General features: G+C 34.4%; 1 pseudogene; it reads left to right on the forward strand.

Moving 5' to 3' along the window:
- The first annotated feature begins 611 nt into the window (after positions 1–611).
- Positions 612–21,217, forward strand: LOC123956082 (annotated as a pseudogene).
- The last annotated feature ends 1,293 nt before the right edge of the window (positions 21,218–22,510 follow it).

A 22,510-nucleotide genomic window follows, 5' to 3' on the forward strand; every position in this document is an offset into this window, starting at 1 on the left:
CATACTAGAATGATTCCTTTTGAAAACAAAACACACTATTCATTAAAAATGAAAATCATTTGCATGTATATTTTAAGTGAGCAAAATGAGTATTTATTTTTGTACAAATCAGAGCATAATTTATATCTTTTAAAGGTAGAAGAAAAATGATATTCTTTTGTAGGTTTCAGAAATCTGAAGATTTATCATTGAAAGAGGTGCCCTAGACTTTTCTACATTTCATTCATATTGGCATTCTATCATCTTTATCTTTTTATGATAATATAAGATATATAGTAGCTGAAACATTGACAAATATCATTAATGAGATAGTTCCAGTGTTACTAGAAGGTTTTTAAAAAATTGTTCCCCTTTATCAATAAAGAAAAAAACAAACAAACCCAAATTACACCAAACTATCTCTCTTCTTGATAACACTTATAAACTTCAGGTTAAATTAAACAAAAATTTGAAGGCATAGGAAAGTAAACAAAAACAGGCAGAAAATTAGAGAGGTTATATTATTTCAAATAAGCAGAGAAAACTAGGGGGATTCCATGTTTAACTGGCATATTACTTCAGAAAGTTCCTCAATTCATATTGAACACAGGAGATAAGAGTACAAGACAAAGATGCAGCTTCATCAGATGGAGAATTCAGAAGTTGGAATCAGAGCTGACAAAACTGCTGAGAAACACAGGGAAGGTACCAGAAAAGAGGAAGCCACTCAGAAATGAAAACATGTCAAACTCAATTCAAATTTGCTGGTTTTCAAATCATACATTTTACAAAGTGAGACTTTACGGAATATAGCAGAAATTAACACCTTGCAGGCTAAAAGTGATATGTGTAAATTTAATAGCTGCGGAAAGTTTGAGAAAGAGAGTCTGAATTTCAGTTACTGCCAATTTAGAGGAGTTTGATGAACACCTTGGACTTATTATTGAAACTCCAGACAATCTAACTTTAAGAGAAGCACATCTCAGAAGGAGGTACATCCTAGGCCGAAAGGCAAAATCAAAATGGTTATACTATTGGACAATGCCCAAAAGAAAGGCCTTGCAGCATTATGTTGATGTACCAGAAATTTCACAACCTGTCTGAATAAGCCTAACACTTTTCAACAAAGATAACAGAATCCAGAATTCTTACCTATACATCATGAAAATATACAAGACTAAAAATATATGATTTCCATAAAGTGGGAAATATGACCCATAATAAAAAGAGGAAAACAATCAACAGTAGAAAAAATAACAGTATTTATATTGGAATTAGCAATTAAATTAAAATACTCTAAAATGATTGTTAAAAGTATTTTTGCATGATTCAAATGAAGATGGATACAATGAATGAAAAGTTAGAGAATTTCAGCAGAGATATGTAAACTCTACAAAAGATTCAAATGTAAATATACAAACTGAAAAAATATCTATAGAAACTGAAATAAAAAAATTGCTATATACTTTGTAACAATAAAAAGATCCTTGACTTTGAAGACAGGTATGTTTACATTACCCAACCTGAAAATAGGTGTATCAATGGAATCCCACAGAGAAAAAAAAAAAAATTGTATAAAAATAAGCAGAGCCTCAATGTGGAGTTATAGTAAGCCTAAGTGTAATTACAATCCTAGAAGGAAAGAAAAGAAATATTGTTTTTGCTTAATGTGTTTTGTTTTTTTGGGGGGGGGTGGTGAGGGGTGCAGTGCACAAAGTTTTTGGAAATTCAATCCTCAGGTCCAAGAACTGTAGTGAAAAAACAGCCAGTATGATAAATCTATAGAAAAGCACATTTGAACACATCACAGATATAAAGAAAATATAAAGAAAAATTTTTCAAAATAACTATGAGCACAGTAAGGAAGATATATCACATAAAAGGAAATGACAAAAAATTATGATTGAATTTACCCCCAAGGAACATGGACCAGAATAGAGTAGAAAATTTTTAAAGTATCAACAATTTTTTTTTAACTTGGATTTTTAAGTTGAATGAGACTATTCTCAAAAATGAAGCGAAAGTTGAAAGACTTTGTCATGGCAAGAGCTATCACCTCATTCCATTAGTATGTTCTACAGCGTAAATTATCTATAGTACGTTATATGTGTAGATAGGCTTTTGATTGAATTAAGTGAGGAATAATCTTCACTCAGGGTTGAAACATTGAGTGAAATTTCATTACTTTGGAAATCGTTTTTTCAGTCAGGCAATATTATTTTGAAGATTAAATGTGAAAAATGTTTTTGTGAGGATGTTATCGGCAACAATTTGTGCTGGATAGGTTTTGTTATATCTATTCCACTCTCTTCCTAATGTTTTACCCTGCAATTTAATGTAGAAACTACATTTCTAAGACTATTTTGGAGTTAGGAGTCTGGTGCGTTGGAGGCTTAGCCAATCAGATGTAGTCACAAGATCTGGAAAGTGAACGTGATGCAGAGGTCGGACGTCTGCTGTGGATTTTGTTTCAATTCACCAGCGGTGTTCAGGTTTTAGGGGTTTCAGCGTCAGGATTAGTGGATGTCTCAGTGTTCAGATGTCTGTTTCATGAGTGCTGAGAGGCTAGATTTGAGTCAGTCATTGTGCTGATAACAGAACGTAACTAGTATTACACAGTTCTGCACTAATAGGTTCCTTTTTCGGTGATTTCCATATTGTCAGGAGCTCAGCTGAGCTGGGAGAGAGCAAGCTGAGCTATCAGGTGTCAGAGGAACCAATTAGATCCACAAGCCAAAAATGAGAATTAAGTCTCTTTATCACTTACTGAGATAATATAAGCAAGAGTCTAAAGCTGGAGAAAGTGCTGGCTCCCTCTTTTCCATTTTGCACAGGTCGAGGGTCAGATGGATCAGAGCATTCCTGAGTTGTTTATCTGTGAAGGGACCCCAGACAAAAGACTTAACAGTTTTATAGAGCTTGGGGTTTGGGGCTGTGCACCAAGCCTGGTGTGAACCACTCAGCTTTTTCACAGGACTCTCAGGTGAAGCCTTTGCAATTGCCTATGGTCAGGCCAGAAAAACCACACCTAGTTTTTAACTAGGAACTGGCCACCTTATATATCTTAGCTTTGTACTATGGCACTTGGTGGGAATATCATCTAGGTGCTTTCTGATCATAGAAGAGAGAGTGATATCTTTGTGACAAAACTCTGTGACATGGTTCTGGGAAACATTCCTTAAAACACAACTTTAAATAGGTTTGTTCAGCCATCCTAAAGACTCTATCAGCTGATTGTAGTATATGCTACTATTTTTCTGTTTGTAAGAATTAATATATTTTCTACAAAAGGCCTCAATTTTTTCTTTCCAAATATTATCATAAAAAAACCTGGTGTCCCAAAGGGAAAAATGAGAAAATGAAAGAAAAAAAAATCTTTTAATTTATTTACTGACCTACAAGGAAAAAAAAAATCAGGGCTCTTATGCTTGAGAGTAAATTATAGTAGGGAAGGAAGTTAAGTAATTTTCTATGAATAGGTAGTGTCACTTTTTTTTTTAAGGTTTGTTTTTTTTTTTGGACAGAGACGGAGATATCACAAGTAGGCAGAGAGGCAGGAGTGAAAGAGGGAGAGGCAGGCTCCCTGCTGAGCAGAGAGCCTTATGCGGGACTCATCCCAGGACCCTGAGATCATGACCTGGGCTGAAGGCAGAGGCTTAACCCACTGAGCCACCCAGGCGCCCCTAGGCGGTGTCACTTACTAAAACCCTCCATAAAAAGATTGCTTTTAAGAAGGAAGTTTGAGGGTGTCTATCAAATAGACTTGCTCTACTCTCTCATAGACCCCAAAGTGAAAGAGAAAAGCATAAGTAAATATTTTATTAAAACTGGGAATAAATGTCTGCTATGATTGTGACTTTTTAATTTAGTATTTTAATAAGTTAAATTATATAGTTATCTTTATAAGAAGAATACTATAGGATGATATTAATTTCAACATAACATCTTACTTCATAAAAAAAGAGTCAGTATATCCTCTCTGGCTTAATCTTTTAGTGAAGTGGTCACTCCACTGAAAAAAGGAGCTCAACTCTATCCAAATACCTCCAGAAATTGCTCTTCATGAGTGAACTTATCTCCTCTACATTCATTCACTTTTCATCCAGAGTCAAATCTGTGTCATAAAATATCTGTTCATAAAATAGCTATCTTCAGATTCTTTAATTTTTAGTTCTACCCAAAGTTGGAAAATATATTTCACCCACTTCAAAAGCAGTTTCCTGTGTAACAGGGTTGAGCTTATGAGCTATCGTAATAGATTTTTTCAAATTAGTATGATTTCAAGATACTGGGGAAAGGCTTTTCTGCTCCCAAAATAACTCCTTTTTCCACACAGTTCTTGGATCACATATTACATATTGATTTATGTGGGTAGTTTTAGAGCATGAATGGTTTTCAAGAACTAACTAAACAACGTTAAGTACTCATGTACTATTAGTACCTAACACACTTTTTCAACTGGTATATGGAGCTAAGCCACATTGGGCTGTTCCAGATGAAGGAAAGTATCATGAAATGTGAAGTCGGTGCCAGTTGAGACATGGAGGTGAGAATTTTAGCAGATTAGACTTAAGTAAATCCTGAAATGCCAAGTCTCTCATAAGCAACTTATATTAAAAATTCTCTACCTAAAAATCATGCTTACATTTCTTAAGAGACGTAAATTACTTTGTTCCCACACTCCAAGACAAGTTAAATTTGAAGAAAATATGAAGCTATTTAATCTGAGTGATAGGGAAATGACTAAAGCACCAAGACAAATTCCAAATGCAAAGGGACAAAATCTATGCCTGGTTCTAATCCACACTGTTGTGTGGTCAGATTCCGGCCATACTAATAAATGCCTGGCATTTAAGAAAGCAGTATTGGGTGCCTGGGTGGCTCAGTGGTTTAAGCCGCTGCCTTCGGCTCGGGTCATGATCTCAGGGTCCTGGGATCGAGTCCCACATCGGGCTCTCTGCTCGGCAGGGAGCCTGATTCCCTCTCACTCTCTCTGCCCGCCTCTCTGCCTACTTGTGATCTCTGTCAAATAAATAAATAAAATCTTAAAAAAAAAAGCAGTATTTATCAAGACATATGACTTACCAGCAATATGGATTTGGCTAATAAAGTTATACAGACCCCAGTTATCCTTAACACAAGCCATTCTCCTTTTATAGAAGCTATAATATTTGATAGAATTAACCTCAGGGGCTCAAAAGTGATCATGTAAACCTAACCGTCAAAAAATGTGTTAATTTTTATTTTGTTAAAGTTTATAATAAAGTCATCACAAATATAAACTATAATGCTTCTAATTACAAATATTAGAAAACTCCTGTCCAAGAGGATTAAGCAAGCAAGAATACAAGTGGGCTACATGCTTGGGAAAAAAAATCATATAAAGTGCAAAAAGTTGTGGCCTTTGAACATATTTGATCAAGCCTTGAGACACGACTAGGTTATGGTCTTATCTCCCAAGATTCCATTGCCATTCTCCAGAGTTGTAGTCTGCTTTATTTTATAAAAATACTGCTATGCCCTTCTCCATATTTGTGATTAAACCATCTTGAGAAACTGCAGAGGAGGCTGAGGAAACTGTTGCTTGTCCAGTCATTTGTTTCTGCTGTGAACTAGATGGTAACAAAATTTTCTATGGGAAAATAGAGGGTAGCCACAATTAAATGCTTTGAATTTGGTAAAACTTTCCAATTTTTTCATAAATTTACATCCATAATTCCTGATGTACCTCTGACTTTACAGAAAACAACACTGGTATTCTCTTTTATTTTTCTCTTCAATAAAATTATCAATTTCTGAGTATAATTTTGTTTTGTTTTGCACTCTTACTACTTACTCAAAAGTATACATGTGTTGTTGTCCATGTGTTGTGCATTTCCAAATTAATAAGGTGGTAGACAAAATATAGTATACTAGTAAGTCTCCACTTATTTCAAGGAACAGTTCATGTTTTTAATAACCTCCATAATTCATGACAATCATTTAACAAATGTATCCTTCTTTAATCAATAGGTTATAAAATATTTATCAAACACTTAATATGTTCCAAACTCAGTGTATATACCAAACATATAGTATACATCATGACAAATCAGGTATCTACAATTACAGGAAACAGAAGTATTTCCATTAATGTGTTTTATAATATGATTTCATTCACTGAATGAACATGTTTTCATCAAATATAAATATTCTATTAAGAAAGGACATATCAAGGAATTGACTTGCTGATTATTTATTACAATCACTTTACCTGTTAAGATTAGGCAACTAAAATGTAACTTGAATATTTGGGGAGAAAAACTGAAGAATCTTCATCAGTAATTTTTCCTATTTTCATGTATGGCTATCGTTATGAAAGTTAATAAAAATAAGTATTTTAGACAATTAATTACAAAATGCACCCGCCTGAAGACAATGAAAGAACCATTACCGTGTTTTTAGTACATATATATTACAGAATTTAAACATCACACTTTAAGCCTAACCTTGACAAACTGAAGTATTCCCGAAAAATTGAAACCAGGATTTAAAGATGATTATATTTATGGCTATATGAACTAGTTCTGTTACTTTAATTTTAAACTTTTCAAGCTTTCTTTATAATGTATTAATATTGATAAAAAGGACATTTGTTCACGAAGAAGCACATAAATAACTGCCTACTAATATATAAATCACAAATATTGGCATTCTTTTTTTTTTTTTAGATTTTTTTTTATTTATTTGCCAGAGAGAGATCACAAGTAGATAGAGAGGCAGGCAGAGAGAGAGAGAGAGGGAAGCAGGCTCCCTGCTGAGCAGAGAGGCCGATGCAGGACTCGATCCCAGGACCCTGAGATCATGACCTGAGCCGAAGGCAGCGGCTTAACCCACTGAGCCACCCAGGCGCCCCCACAAATATTGGCATTCTAAGCATCACAAAGTTTCTCAGTGTAATGCATATATGTGTGTGGTTATGTGTGTGTAGAGAGAAAGAGAGAAAAGGGAGGAGGAAAAAGAAGACAAGGAGAAGGAGGAAAAGGAGGAGAAGAAGGGGGAAGAGAAGTAGGAGGGAAAGACTTAGAATATAATGAAATCTGTACTCTCAGGTTTCGGGTTTGTTGTTTTTTGTTTTTTGTTTTTTTTTCCCCTAAACTCTTTATTCAGCGCCTACTATATGTTTTGACTACATGCCAGGCATTATTGCTGGTATTGTAATTTGTCCCTGTCCCAGGAAAAAACAAATAAAATAAATAAGTAATTTTAGGAGAATTACAGATCTTTTAGAAAGCTGCTCAAAGTACAGGAAAACCACCAGGGAAGTTGAGTACCATTGAACTAGGAGGAGTGGGGGATTCTAGGCAAACAGATAGGTTATGAAACACTGGAAACAAAGCTGCCTTGCAGAAGCTATGACCTTTGGTTGATGGATGAAGCCAGCTGATGGCATTCTCACAGGGAGTTGACTGAAGGAATCAATAATTGACCTCAATCCTCTCTTCTTATTGTCCACCACTGTATGAACCCCCACCATCCAGAATCCCTAAGGCAAGGGATCCATTTATATGTTCCAATCAAGTCAGCTGCCAAGGCACGGAGCATGGCAGTGAGGGACGAAGAGTGCTTCTGAAAAGGTAGACCTGTGATATTCAGCCAAAGGAAGAGATTTTGTAAAAAAAAATTTTTCTTTTTCTTTTGTAAACCTAGTTGAAGTAAAAGCCTTGTTTTTCAATGTTCACAGTTATACCACCAAACTTTTCGTACAGTAAATTTTAGAAACACAATACATATTTTTAATGAATGTATGCATGAGTAATGGAGCAGTGGCAGCTATTCTTAAATTATTTAAAACCAGAATATAGAGTACTCTTGTTCTACTTTGCTCCAGAGAATTAAAGTTATGATGAAAGGATTATACATAGGAGGAGGCTAAACAAAAGAAATACATTTTTAAAAACTAGAAATTGTCTGCTAAATAATGAAATACCTTATTAGTGCTGAGCTTTCTGTCAATGAAAGCATTCAAATAGAGATATGTTTTAGAAAAGACAGAGCACAATGAGTCCAGGAACTGAACAGGCTCTTGGACCAGCTGCACACTAATATCCCTACCTCTTCTAAGATTCTTCCATTATGGGGCCCACAGGAGACATCTATTTCTGTCTTAGTATCAGGAGAGCTGTGCTTCTCTTGAGGAACTGTTTGTTGTTAGCCCATAGGGACATTCTAAATCTCTATGTGGATCTTAGCTTTGGCAGTCAGGAATTTTACAATCAAATTTGCGGTTCATTTTGGCAAATGTGTAGAATGTTTTATGACTATTGTATTTGCATACTAACACTATCTCTGGTTTTTCTTATTTTTCTTTAATGCGCCATACATCTAATCTATTTTTTAACCTTACTGATTTTTTTCTAATTTATTTATATGCCTTTTGGGGGGAAAAAGCAGGTTATAAACAAAGGTTTCCATATTTCTGTTGTTTAAAAGTTCTAAATAACTCCAGAGGGGTTAGAAAAATAGGTAGCTGACAATTTATTTAAATTCTCTTCAAAAATACATGCAGCAGGGGCATTTTTGCATTGTAAATATTGCCCCATCCCTTCCCCACTTGGCTGATAGAGCTCAAAGTTGTAGGGGAGGTGCTGATAGACTTGCATCCTATAAAAGCAGACTCCTAAAAGGAAGAATTTTAAATTAATTCTCTCTTTAAGTTTTAAATTATTAAAATGTCTCTGATACTTGAGATAATCTTGCAAAGATGAGTATAGGAAAAATAACAATGAATTATTGGGAGTAATTAACTAAGGTGGAGAGAGGTTATGAGATGAAGGACCAGGTTCAATGCCAGGGCCTCTCCCATGGTGGTATAAGGGTTGTGTTCACATTGTGTAGATATGCATATAGTGGAAGCGCTCTCTGGACTCAATATTCTAGAACTAGAAACAGTCATTAATAGAAGACTGGGTGTAAGTATAAAAAATAAACATAAAAGTAAAATAATTTGGGGATCAAATATAAAATAGTATGTGTTAAGCACATTGAGTATAAGATGAGCCTTCCCCTACTCTCTCCTCACCCCATCCCCAAATATGAAGACAGATACCAGGGAATCTTCAACATTAGTACAGAAGAAAAAGGGTGACTGTTCTTTTTTGAAGAGAATCATATTGGAAACTACTAGTTTCCAATAATCTCTCCGCTTGATGTTTGTAATTAGGATGGACCCTGCTATCAATGTTTGAAAGTAATTACAATTCAAAGAAGAGAGAGAGAGAGAGAGAGAGAGTGTGTGTGTGTGTGTGTGTGTGTGGTGTATCCCTGAATTCCTAGCTGAAATAATAGCACATACTAGGAATATTTATACCGATCAAGGTGAATTTTAGTTTCAAGTAAGGGAAAAAAAATCATTTGTATTGGCATTATTTGATTCTCACAAAAATCAAGTGAAATAAAAACAATAAAACACTTTTTATCTTACCAAAAAAACAGGCTCCATGGATTTGTGTGACCCAAGGATATTACAAGTGCATTAATTCATGTCAAAGTTGGGATCAAACCTAGGGTTTTATCACAACAAAGTTTTCACAATAGTAAATTATTAGGACTTTCAAGAATGACTTATTTCCCATCAATATAGGATGCTATAAAAGACACTTATATGTTACATGGGGCACCTGGGTGGCTCAGTGGGTTAAGACCTGCCTTCGGCCCAGGTCACGATCTCAGGGTCCTGGGATCAAGCCCAGCATTGGGCTCTCTGCTCAGTGGGGAGCCAGCTTCCCCCTCTCTGCCTGCCTCTCTGCCTACCTGTGCTCTCTCTCTCTGTCAAAAATGAAAAAAAAAAATCTAAAAAAAAAAAAAAAAGAGACACTTACATGTTACATTATATGTTAAGTAACTGGAATTTAAATAAAAACTTAAAAAATAATTTTTAATTCTTCAAATAATTTTATTCAGAATAATGTAAAATAAGAGCCATGCTCCTCATTTTATGGACAAAATATAATTCCTATAAAGAAAGAAACACGTAAAAATAAAAAATTTTCCCTGAAAAATCTATGGTTAAAGAGGTATTGGCATTGGTCATTTTTAAGATTTATAGTTCTGATGGAAGTGACTGCTGTAAATTTTGAAAACATCTGTATCTAATCACATTTGGTTAGCCAAATTCCTGTTTTTAATCCAAAATATTTCTAAACAAGCACTTGGGAATTCCATTCTGGAAAATGTAAGTAGTTTTTCACATTCCTACATTATTTTATTAATTTACCATGTGATTATACTCAAATATAATTTATCACATTAATTTTCAGGAAACATTCGTAAGTATACACTTCTTTTTTTAAAAGATTTTATTTATTTACTTGATAGACAGAGATCACAAGTAGGCAGAGAGGCAGGCAGAGAGAGAGAAGGAAGCAGGCTCCCTGCTGAGCAGAGAGCCCAAAGCGGGGCTTGATCCCAGGACCCTGGAATCATGACCTGAGCCAAAGGCAGATGCTTTAACCCACTGAGCCACCCAGGTGCCCCAAGTATACACTTTCTTTACACAGAGAAACAATGGTTTGCATATACTCAGCCATCACAATATTTGAATGTATCTACAAAAAAGGACCTCATGGATGAAACTTTGAAAGTCACTCATTGTAAATATGAAAACTTCAAATCATAGTTCTAAAACATAACAGAACTTTGAGAACCTGAAAATTATTTAACCAAAATTATTATACAGCTGTAACTAAATATCTTTGGTTGTTGTAGTCAACATTTCTTTACTCTTTGCTATCCACAATGCTCCTATAAGGTTTTTCCATAATACGAAAATTTTACAAAACCATTTTACAATAGCATGAAAATAATTTCCAATTTCTTATTGTAAAGACTTAGTCACAATTTTTTTTTAAAACTCCCTGTATATAAAATAGATAAGAGTAGGAGTGCTGTGGTGGTTATAGAAGTGAGGGAACAAGTGCATTTACAACTTGTCAATTCAGCCAATCACCAAGAAACAGTTTAGAAATCCATCATCCATCACTGGGGGACCTGGATGGTACAGTGGTTAGGCATCTGCCTTTGGCTCAGGTCAAGATCCCAGGGTCCTGGGATCAAGCCCCACATTGGACTCCCTGCTCAGCGGGGCATCTGCTTCGTCCTCTGCTTGCAACTCCCCCTGCTTGTGCTCTCTCTGTCAAACAAAATCTTAAAAAAAAAATCATCTATCACGATGTTGGTGGTAAATAAATGTGTGGAGTTCAACAGTGATAGCTTGTTATGACTATATTGAATTGATAAAATATTATAATATATTGGGTTTATTATAGTGTAATGTAAAGGAACCACCAGCCTAGTTTTCCTTTTCTTCAAATTATTATTTGGGATTGTTGAAAGAATAAGGTAAAAAGTAAAACACACATTTCACTCAGATACATTACCGGGGAAGAAGTCATTGAAATCTTTATTGCTAAATGGAATACTGGAAACACTACCTATTTTCAGATTCATTATTCCTGGGTATGGATATTTTCATAACTACAAGACAAGTTAGCCAAGGAAGCAATGAAGAAAGATAGTAAGGGGTTGATTGATTAGGCAGAGCAAACAGTCTAATTCTGTGCTAATTATTATTCCAGAAGCTTTAATGGGATAACTTTCACCTCTTAGCATGAAACATGAGCTACATGGTTTTTTGTGGCAATCATATCAAATTGTATGTGACTAAATTTTAAAATTTGTGCCCCTTAGAGTTTTTGAAGTGAGGTAACAAAAATAATTTATTTACAAAGTTAACTCAAAATAATTTACTAAAGCTATTCTGCAGCAATTTGCCAGAGTAGCATATAAAAAATATTAGAAGTATTCTATTTTTTAAATTTATATTTCTTCTTAATTTAAATATTAGGCATTGATGTTCAAAACTAATTGGACTTTAAATTGTCAATTATATTTCAAATTAATAATTTACCATTAAATAAAATATTCTTCAACAGTTTCTCTCTTTTTGATATTAATTCTTGGGCAGCTAAGTCTAATCCAATGATTCTCACTTTGCATCAGTTATTTGGCATTGTTGTCCCTGTGGTAATTCATTTGAAGTCTCCAGTAACAAAAGAAGCAAACTGGGTTCAGCTACCTCATTTTCCATTGATAGAAATAGAATTTTTATGAAAGACGTTAAATATATGGCTTAAAACAAAAATAGATTGCTACATTATCTTCATCAAACTGGAAAAATTCTAAATATACAAATTCCCTCCCTGAAAAAATCTGTTTAAATAACACTTACCTCTAAGTATGTTTCATTTCTCAAGCACAAATTGATTATAATTACAGTATATTTCCATTCCAGTCATATATTTAAAAATAGAGGAAAGGCCATGCTTTATTAATCAAAGCATCTTTTAGGTCACAGCCAATGGTTGTTGTTCCCAGTTTCTCAAATATAGGAATAGAGTGCAGCAGTGCATTTAATTGGAATTTAGATATTCCAATATTCTTTCTTCAGAGTGGTTTGAATTCCTGACAAATGAATGGTCTGTTGTATTAAAGCAGTCATCAATATAGGAAGTGCTAGTTTAAGAAAAAGATACTGAAAGTAAAGAAACACAAATTATTAAGTGACCTATTCACTTTTGAAAGCCCATGTCTTTCAAAAGCTTAAGACCACTGGCTTTATGGAACATTCTCCAGAATAGATCACATCCTGGATCACAAATCAGGTCTCAACTGGTATCAAAAGAATGGGATCGTTTCCCTGCATATTTTCAGACCACAATTCTCTGAAGATAGAACTCAATCACAAGAGGAAATTAGGAAAGAACCCAAACACATGGAGACTAAAGAGCATCCTTCTAAAGAATGAATGGGTCAACCAGGAAATTAAAGAAGAATTGAAAAAATTCATGGAAACAAATGATAAGGAAAACACAACTGTTCAAAATCTGTGGGACACAGCAAAAGCAGTCCTGAGAGGAAAATATATAGTGATACAAGCCTTTCTCAAGAAACAAAAAAGGTCTCAAATACACAACCTAAACCTACACCTAAAGGAGCTGGAGAAAGAACAGCTAAGAAAGCCTAAGCCCAGCAGGAGAAGAGAAATCATAAAGATCAGAGCAGAAATCAATGAAACAGAAGCCAAAAAAACAATAGAACAAATCAATGAAACTAGGAGATGGTTCTTTGGAAGAATTAATAAGATTGATAAACTCCTGGCCAGACTTCTCAAAAAGAAAAGAGAAAGGACCTAAATTAATAAAATCATGAATGAAAGAGGAGAGATCACAACCAACACCAAAGTAATACAAACAATTATAAGAACATATTATGAGCAAATATACGTCAGCAAATTTGACAATCTGGAAGAAATAGATGCATTCCTAGAGACATATAAACTACTACAACTGAACCAGGAAGACAGAGAAAACCTGAACAGACCCATAACCAATAAGGAGATTGAAGCAGTCATCAAAAATCTCCAAACAAACAAGTTCCCAGGGCCAGACGGCTTCCCAGGAGAATTCTACCAAACATTTAAAGAAGAATTAATTCCTATTCTCCTGAAATTTTTCCAAAAAATAGAAATGGAAGGAAAACTTCCAAACTCATTTTATGAGGCAAGCATCCCCTTGATCCCAAAACCAGACAAGGATCCCATCAAAAAAGAGAATAATAAACCAATATCCTTGATGAAGACAGATGCGAAAATTCTCACCAGTATACTGCCAATAGGATCCAGCAGTACATTAAAAGGATTATTGACCACGACCGAGTGGGATTTATTCCAGGGCTGCAAGGTTGGTTCCACATCTGCAAATCAACCAATGTGATACAATACATTAATAAAAGAAAGAACAAGAACCATATGATACTCTCAATAGATGCTGAAAAAGCATTTGACAAAGTACAGCACCCTTTCCTGATCAAAACTCTTCAAAGTGTAGGAATAGAGAGTACATACCTCAATATTATCAAAGCCATCTATGAAAAACCCACCACAAATATTCTCACTAGAGAAAAAATGAGAACTTTTCCACTAAGGTCAGGAACATGGCAGGGATGTCATTATCACCACTGCTATTCAACGTAGTACTAGAAGTCTTAGCCTCAGCAATCAGACAACAAAAAGAAATTAAAGGCATCCAAATCGGCAAAGAAGAAGTCAAACTATCACTCTTTGCAGATATGTTACTATATGTGGGAAACCCAAAAGACTCCACTCCCAATCTGCTGGAACTTGTACAGGAATTCAGTAGTGTCAGGATATAAAATCAATGCACAGAAATCAGTTGCATTTCTTTGCACCATCAACAAGATAGAAGAAAGAGAAATTAAGGAGTCCATCCCATTTACAATTGTATCCCAAAACCATAAGATACCTAGGAATAAACCTAACCAGGGAGGCAAAGAATCTATACTCAGAAAAGTATAAAGTATCCATGAAAGAAATTGAGGAAGACACAAACAAATGGAAAAATGTTCCATGCTCATGGACTGGAAGAACAAATATTGTGAAAATGTCTATGCTACCTAAAGCAATCTACACATTTAATGCAATCCCTATCAAAACCCTATCCATTTTTTTCAAAGAAATAGAAAAAATAATCTTAAAATTTATCTGGAACCAGAAAAGACCTCGAATAGCTAGCGGAATATTGAAAAAGAAAGCCAAAGCTGTGGCATCACAATTCCAGACTTCAAGCTCTATTACAAAGCTGTCATCATCAGGATAGTATGGCACTGTCACAAAAACAGACACATAAATCAATGCAAGAGAATAGAGAGCCCAGAAATGGACCCTCAATTCTATGATCAACTAATGTTCAACAAAGCAGAAAAGAATGTCCAGTGGAAAAAAGACAGCATCTTCAACAAATGGTGTTGGGAAAACTGGACAACCACATGCAGAAAAATGAAATTGGACCACTTCCTTTCACCACACATGAAAATAGACTCAAAATGGATGAAGGACCTAATGTGAGAAAGGAATCCATCAAAATCCTTGAGGGGAACACAGGCAGCAACCTCTTCCATCTCAGCCACAGCAACCTCTTTCTAGGAACATCGGCAAAGGCAAGGGAAGCAAGGGCAAAAATGAACTATTGGGACTTCATCAAGATCAAAAGCTTTTGCACAGCAAAGGAAACCGTTAACAAATCCAAAAGACAACTGACAGAATGGGAGAAGATATTTGCAAACGACCTATCAGATAAAGGGCTAGTATCCTAAATCTATATATAAAGAGCTTATCAAACTCAATACCCAAAGAACAAATAATCCAATCAAGAAACGGGCAGTGGACATGAAAAGACATTTCTGCAAATAAGACATCCACAAGGCCAACAGACACTCAGCATCAAGGAAAACAAATCAAAACCACCATGAGATATCAGCTCACACCAGTCAGAATCGCTAAAATTAACAAGTCAGGAAATGACAGATGCTGGTGAGGATGCAGAGAAAGGGGAATCCTCCCACACTGTTGGTGGGAATGCAAGCTGGTGCAGCCACTCTGGAAAACAGCATGGAGGTTCCTCAAAAAGTTGAAAACAGAGCTACCCTATGACCCAGCAATTGCACTACTGGGTATTTACCTTAAAGATACAAATGTAGTGATCCGAAGGGGCACGTGCACCTGAATGTTTATAGCAGAAATGTCCACAATAGTCAAACTAGGAAAAGAACCTAGATGTCCATCAACAGATGAATGGATAAAGAAGAGGTGATACACACACACACACACACACACACACACACATACACACAATGGAATACTATGCAGCCATCAAAAAATTGAAATCTTGCCATTTTTGACAACATGGATGGAACTAGAGGGTATTATGCTTAGCAAAATAAGTCAATCAGAGAAAGACAACTATCATATGATCTCCCTGATATGAGGAAGTTGAGAGGCAATGTGGGGGATTTGGAGGGTAGGAAAAGAATAAATGAAACTAGATGGAATTGGGAGGGAGACAAACCATAAGAGACTCTTAATCTCACAAAACAAACAGGGTTGCCAGGGGGAAGGGATAGGAAGAGGGTGTTGGTTTATGGACATTGGGAAAGGTAAGTGCTATGAAGTGTGTAAATCTGGCGACTCACAGACCTGTACCCCTGGGACTAATAATACATTATATGTTAATAAAAAATAAAAAATAATTAAAAGACCACTGGCTTTGTAAGAGGCACCATGCACCAATGAGAAAATAGCTCAGCAAGGTTGTATTAGGAAATCCTTGAATTTCTCATTGAAGTAAACTCAAATATATATGTTTATTACAGCTGAGTAGAAAGTGTAAAGATTTTTAAATATTGTCTAATGTAAATATTAAAGACTAATTTATTAAATTGAGAACAAAATCTTAATTTTCCAACTTATTAATAGCAAAATCATTAAAATTCTACTAGGATTTTGTAGTGAAAACAAAAACATTTCTTTTAGTCATGTGATGCACATATACTCAAACATGCACTGTCACTTTTATATTCAGACTTGTAAGACAGGATGGTCTCATGTTTGGTAACCAGCATGAAAATGTTGGAATAATGGATCCAGAATGACATAGTAAGGATGAGGCAGATAATGGTATATTGTGCAGGCTAATCCCATAAATGCAGCCTAGAAAACAAGAACAATCTAATGTTGCAATTTAGTCTATCATTAGCACTAGTCTAGAATCAGCAACCTTCAAAATGTAACTATAGTGACATGGATATTACATGGATATATTATAACAAGAAGGAATTCAGACAATATTCATAATCTGTTCCTAATTTTCTAAATTTTTAGCAGTTTTCAATGAGGAGATCTGCTTATAGAAAATAGTATTTCCAAAGAGTGAACTGGGATGGGATTAATTTCTAGCTCTAAGCCACCCTTCACCATATATTTCTTAAGTTTCCTTACACTGTTCCACTCTTAAGGGAAGAGTAGAATACATGAGTAGGAAGAGGAGCAGAATACTTACACACTAGGCTTACATGACAATATATTTGGGTAAAAAAGAAGACATCAATCCAAGATAACATAAGCATACCTAAATTCTCCATGAGTCTTATGCTTGAGGTCCTACTGGGAACAAAAGACACTCAGAGAATGATAGGAATGTGCATTTACCATATCAACAGTTAAAGAAGATAAGTTATGATTATCTTAAAATACAGAAAGCATATTCAAAGTAGGCCAAATTAATTAAAGAAAATAAAACATATAACTAGTTAGTCAAAAAAACCTTAATTTGATGAAGTCTTAATATGGGAAGCATCATAATTTGTAACAGACTTAATATTTTTGAAATTAATTTATATAAATACTACTATCATGACTTCTATTCAATATTACCCTGAAAGACCAAACCAAAGCAAAACAATCACTAGGACATTACTAGTATACTATTAATAACTTTTAAAAAGTATAACAAAAAATTATAGGAGAAAAAATATATGTTTTTGCAATCATGACAACATCTACAAAATTTGCAGGGATAATTTTATAAGATTTGTACTAGAACATAATAAAGAAAAGTATGAATATATTACTAAAGGATACAGGGAGGTATATAAGAAGTTCATGGAAGAATGTACTGAATATTATACAAAAAATAATTCTCTGTATCACTTAAGATTAAATTTGATGGTATATGATATATATGTGTTCACAGTAACATAACAAAATCAGAGTTTATTTTATTCATTCAAAATTTTTGGACAAAGCCTGTATGGATTAGTAAAGCTGCTCCATGTAAAGATCAATGTCCCAGTTTCCTTCTATATTTCTCTTGTATTAATCTTAGCATAAGCACATTTTGAAAATAAACAGAATCTTTTTGAGGACTGGTTTTTGGTTCTGTAAACGTAGGTTAGAAATATCAATAACTCCAAATTGTTTCATAATCACTTTGAAGGACAGAGTTGTCATCAACTGAGATAGGATGCTGAGTAGTGGAAGGGTAGATCAGGAGTTTATTTTGACATTCTATTAAGCAAAGTTTGGATGGGTGGAGGTCATGATGATATAGATGTCATTTAAAGTCTGTACAGAAATTTATCTCCAAGGGAATACATGCAGAAGAAGGAACGATTAAGAATGGAGCCCTGAAACAGTCTAACAATATATGGTTATACAGAGGAGACCTAATACAAGTATTTTTAAAGGAGTATCCACTGAACTGAAAGGAAAATTAAGAGAATAATGACCTGAAAAAGAAATGAAAAGGATAGATTGAGGGACTGTGTCAAATGTTTCTGAGATACTATGCAAAAAGTAAAGATTAAGAATTGACTTTTGGCTATAGTAGTATTAATTGATATTTTGATATATTACACAGTATCTGTAATGTGGTAGAGTTAGAAAGATTGATTTGAATTAGGCAGGAATGGGGAAATAATTGATGCTTTTAAATATTACATAATTATTTTATCTTTTGAAGTATGTTTTGCTCAAAGGAAATCAAATAATTGCAACTATCGCTGGGGGAAAATATATATCGTATTTAGTAAAAACTAACCTTATAATGTTGTAGAGAAAAAGTGTTTTTTTCATGGATGTCCTAATGCAGATGAAAGTGGCTAGAACCTAGGGCCATTATGGAAGGGTTTGATTTTGATTAGAGTGTAAGTAATTTTTAGGTTAACAGCTGGGAACATGGCATAGTTGTATTGGTGTGAATCATTGGATGGTTCCATTCTGGCTGCTGCTGTTCATTCCAACATCAACTTCTCTCCTGCCTTCCTAGCAAAAAAAAAAAAAAAAAAAAGTAATGATGAGGAAGCAGTAGAACCCACATCAAGAAAATTATTCCAGGGGGCGCCTGGATGGCTCAGTGGATTAAACCGCTGCCTTCGGCTCAGGTCATGATCTCAGGGTCCTGGGATCGAGCCCCACATTGGGCTCTCTGCTCAGTGGGGAGCCTGTTTCTCCCTCTCTCTCTGCCTGCCTCTCTGCCTACTTGTGATCTCTCTGTCAGATAAATAAATAAAATCTTAAAAAAAAAAAAGAAAAAAAAAAGAAAATTATTCCAGATATTTTCAGTGGAATTTCATTTACTAATCACTGGCTACCATTTATCTGACACTGACAAATGTTTTGCCTTTTCTTTTTAGCTGAGTATATTATTGCACTGAACAAAATGGTGAGTTTTTAGCAAGGAATGAAAGAAGAATGGAATTTGTATAGATAAGTATCAGTGTCTTTTACACTCAATGCATAGCTCAACATAATCTTTCACAGAACCTGATAAGTTGGAGTTAAATTCATGTCAACAAGAAAATTGCCAAAACAAAACAAACAAACAAAAAACAAGACAAACAAACAAAAAAAACCAAGAGAAGTTTAATAAAAAGAAGATAACAAAAAGAAATTTCTGTCTGGAAATTTCTGGATAGTGAAACATCAGCAAGCAACTGCAATTAAATGAGAAGTGGTTCCAAAATGAACACTTTTATTAACGTGAAAGACTAAAGTCCAGATATATAATGTAACCAAGATAGCTGTAACATTCTCTTCAACTTGACTACACAGATTTCTTCTCAACTCTAGGCTCCTGACCTACTTTTTCTAGAAAACTTAAAATTTTAAATACTTTCTTTGCTCCTTGAGATGTAAACATTTCCCAGTTGTTTTCTCCCTCTCTCTCTTTCTCTCTCTTTTTTTCTTTCTTCTAAATTTATAACCAAGGAATGCCTTTCTCAAGAACTTGGGAGGTATCCCTCTGAAGTGTATTCATCAAGAAAGCTACAGCTCCTATTGCTCAGTCTCTGTGGGAGGATAAGAGCCTTATTTCAATAAGCACCAATTAGCAAGCATATTGACCTAATTACATTGATAAATCTTTCTCCAGTTCTTTTCCACTAGCTCACCTGAGTGCTTAAAAACTTCTGCCTTTTGTTTCAGTGGAGGTTGGATTCAATTTCTCTCCCTATTCCCTTACCCCCTTCTCCAAATAAGCCTCCCTCTTTAAGTCTTCCTTGCCTGCTTAACTTGTACAGTGTTATTTTCCTTTGAAAAATGAAATTATGTATAAAGGTATTATCAGTCTGTAGGGAAATAATTTTTTATTCATAAAATTATATGAGAAGACTGGATATCTAATTGGGAAAAATGATCTTATTTCACACTGTTTGCAAAAATAAAATCAAATTAATTAAAAATAAAGGTCTGAAAAAATGTAAACTATAAAAAAGATAGGATAATAAAATAAACATTATTTTATTAATGAGAATACTTTTTGTGTGTTTAATTTGTTCTGGGGTCTAGTAATATTAGTGGGAATTTGTAAACATGAGAGATGTTATTTACCTCTGCTCTCATAAAAACATAAAAAAATGATCAATTTGACTAAAGAAAACCAACAAATCAAATAATCAATACCTCTATACTTCAAAAGATATTATACAAATAGAATAAATATAATTGAAGACCGAGAAGAAAGTATGTCCAACAAATATATAAAAGTTCTATACCAAATGTATCAAATATTCTGCAAAAAAGGAAACAAAATTCCCAAAGGAAGTTAAGTGAAATATATGAATGAGTGGTTTTTAGAAATGCATATTGGTTTCAAAATATATTGAAAAAGAAGCCTACGCATGTCTCTTTTTCATGGCACCTTGGATGCAATAGGGGGGCTTTAGGATGAAGCTTTCCCAGCTACAGGCTGCCAGAAACTCATTGAAGTGGATTATGAACACAAAATTAGAAGCTTATGGCCACAGAAGTTGCTGCTGAGGCTGTAGGTGAAGAATGGAAGTTATGTAGTCCAAATCATTGGTGGCAATAAAAAACAAGTCTTCCCCATGAAGCAGAGTATCTTGACACATGACCACGTTCACCTCCTGCTGAGTAAGGGGCATGCCTGCTACAGACCATGAAGGACTGGAGGAAAGAAAACACATATCTACTCAGGGTTTCAATGGAGGTGCTATTCTTAGTGTTCTCAACTTGGTCACAGTAAAGAAGGGGAGAAGGACATTCCTGGACTCATCAATACTACTGTGCCTCAGTGCTTGGGGTCCCAAAGAGCTAGCAAAATCCACAAATTTTTCAGTGTCTCTAAAGAAGATGACGTCTGACAGTATGTTGTGAGGAAGCTCCTAAACAAAAAAGGTAAGAAACCTAGAAACAAAGTCCAAGATTAAGCATCTTGTTACTCCACTTGTCCACCAAAACGGTGGTATGTTGCTCTTCAAAAACAGTGTACTAAGAAAAATCAGGAAGGAGCTGCAGAATATGCTATACTTTTGGCCAGGAGAATGATAGAGGCCAAAGAAAAACACCAGGGGCAGAATGCCAAGAAGAAGAGGCTTTCCTCTCTGAGAGTTTCCACCTCTGAGTCTGAATTCGTAAAAAATGTGATTTTCTAAAGGCAAAAAATAAATAAAACCAGACAGGAAAAAATGCAATTTAATTAAATTAATGCATTTAATTAAAAAATGCAAACATATACAAAGCAAAGAAAAATTTATATCCTTCAAACTGTAATTAGTATCACACCCAAAAGTTTGGAAAACATTTATTATTAATATCTAATGTGAATAAAAATTATCACAGTAACATGTGGGTATAATTTATCCTCAACCATATAAAATCCTGTAAGACAGTAATGCCACTTCTTAGCATTTAACTTACATGAGTGCACCAAGCTTAAGCATGGATGCATAAGAAAACACTGCAGTGTTGTTTGTGGCAGAGGAAATAAAAACAAAAAAGCAGTTGGGGATTGAAAAAGTAAACTGTATACGACTGAATACAACATAGCAATGAAAAACTATACCAGAATATAAGGGATAGAAATGATTTATTATAATGTTGCAAAACAACAAATAGGACCATTAAATTCTAGATACATTTAAAGTACACCACCATATATAAACATACATATGAACGAACAAACACTAATATATATTTTCATGGAGCCTATAAAAATTTGAGAATTGGAAGAAAGAAAAAATTGAAATAAAAAATGTAAAACTGGTTATTTGAGCTTGGGAACCTGTTCAAGGAGGACATTAATCTTATTTTCAGTTTTTAAATTTGTACAAGGACAACGTAGTCTGGCGTTATTTAGTAAGTAAAGTAATGAATAAAATAGAAAATAATTTTTAAATGTGCCAGAAATAATAGTAATGTTTCAAAATGTGCTATCATGATTAAATTGCTGGCTTCAAAGTAGAATACTAAAAAAATGTTTTAAGTTTCTCAGAGAAATCTACATTTTAAAATAAATTTATATTCATATAAAATATTAAAAAGCAGTTACAAAAGAGCATTAACAATAGAAATATTCATCTTAATGCTTCCAGATATTTTGGTGTAGGTGTTCATCAACCATTTGGTTTTGAAATTCCTGACATTAATTCTTAACTTCATTCTGCCATGCTATCGGTGTCATTAAGAGAAAGGTATTTACTACCCTCATGAGAAAACTGGGGAAATAAATCACTTCCATTGAATATGGTTCTCATGTGGTTTAAATTCTTTCAACTATATGAAAAGCTTAAGAAAATACCTGAGACATAGTAACAATTCAATATATATTAGGTATTATTA

The sequence above is a fragment of the Meles meles genome, chromosome 14 (genome assembly GCF_922984935.1).
Source record: "Meles meles chromosome 14, mMelMel3.1 paternal haplotype, whole genome shotgun sequence".
NCBI lineage: Eukaryota > Metazoa > Chordata > Mammalia > Carnivora > Mustelidae > Meles > Meles meles.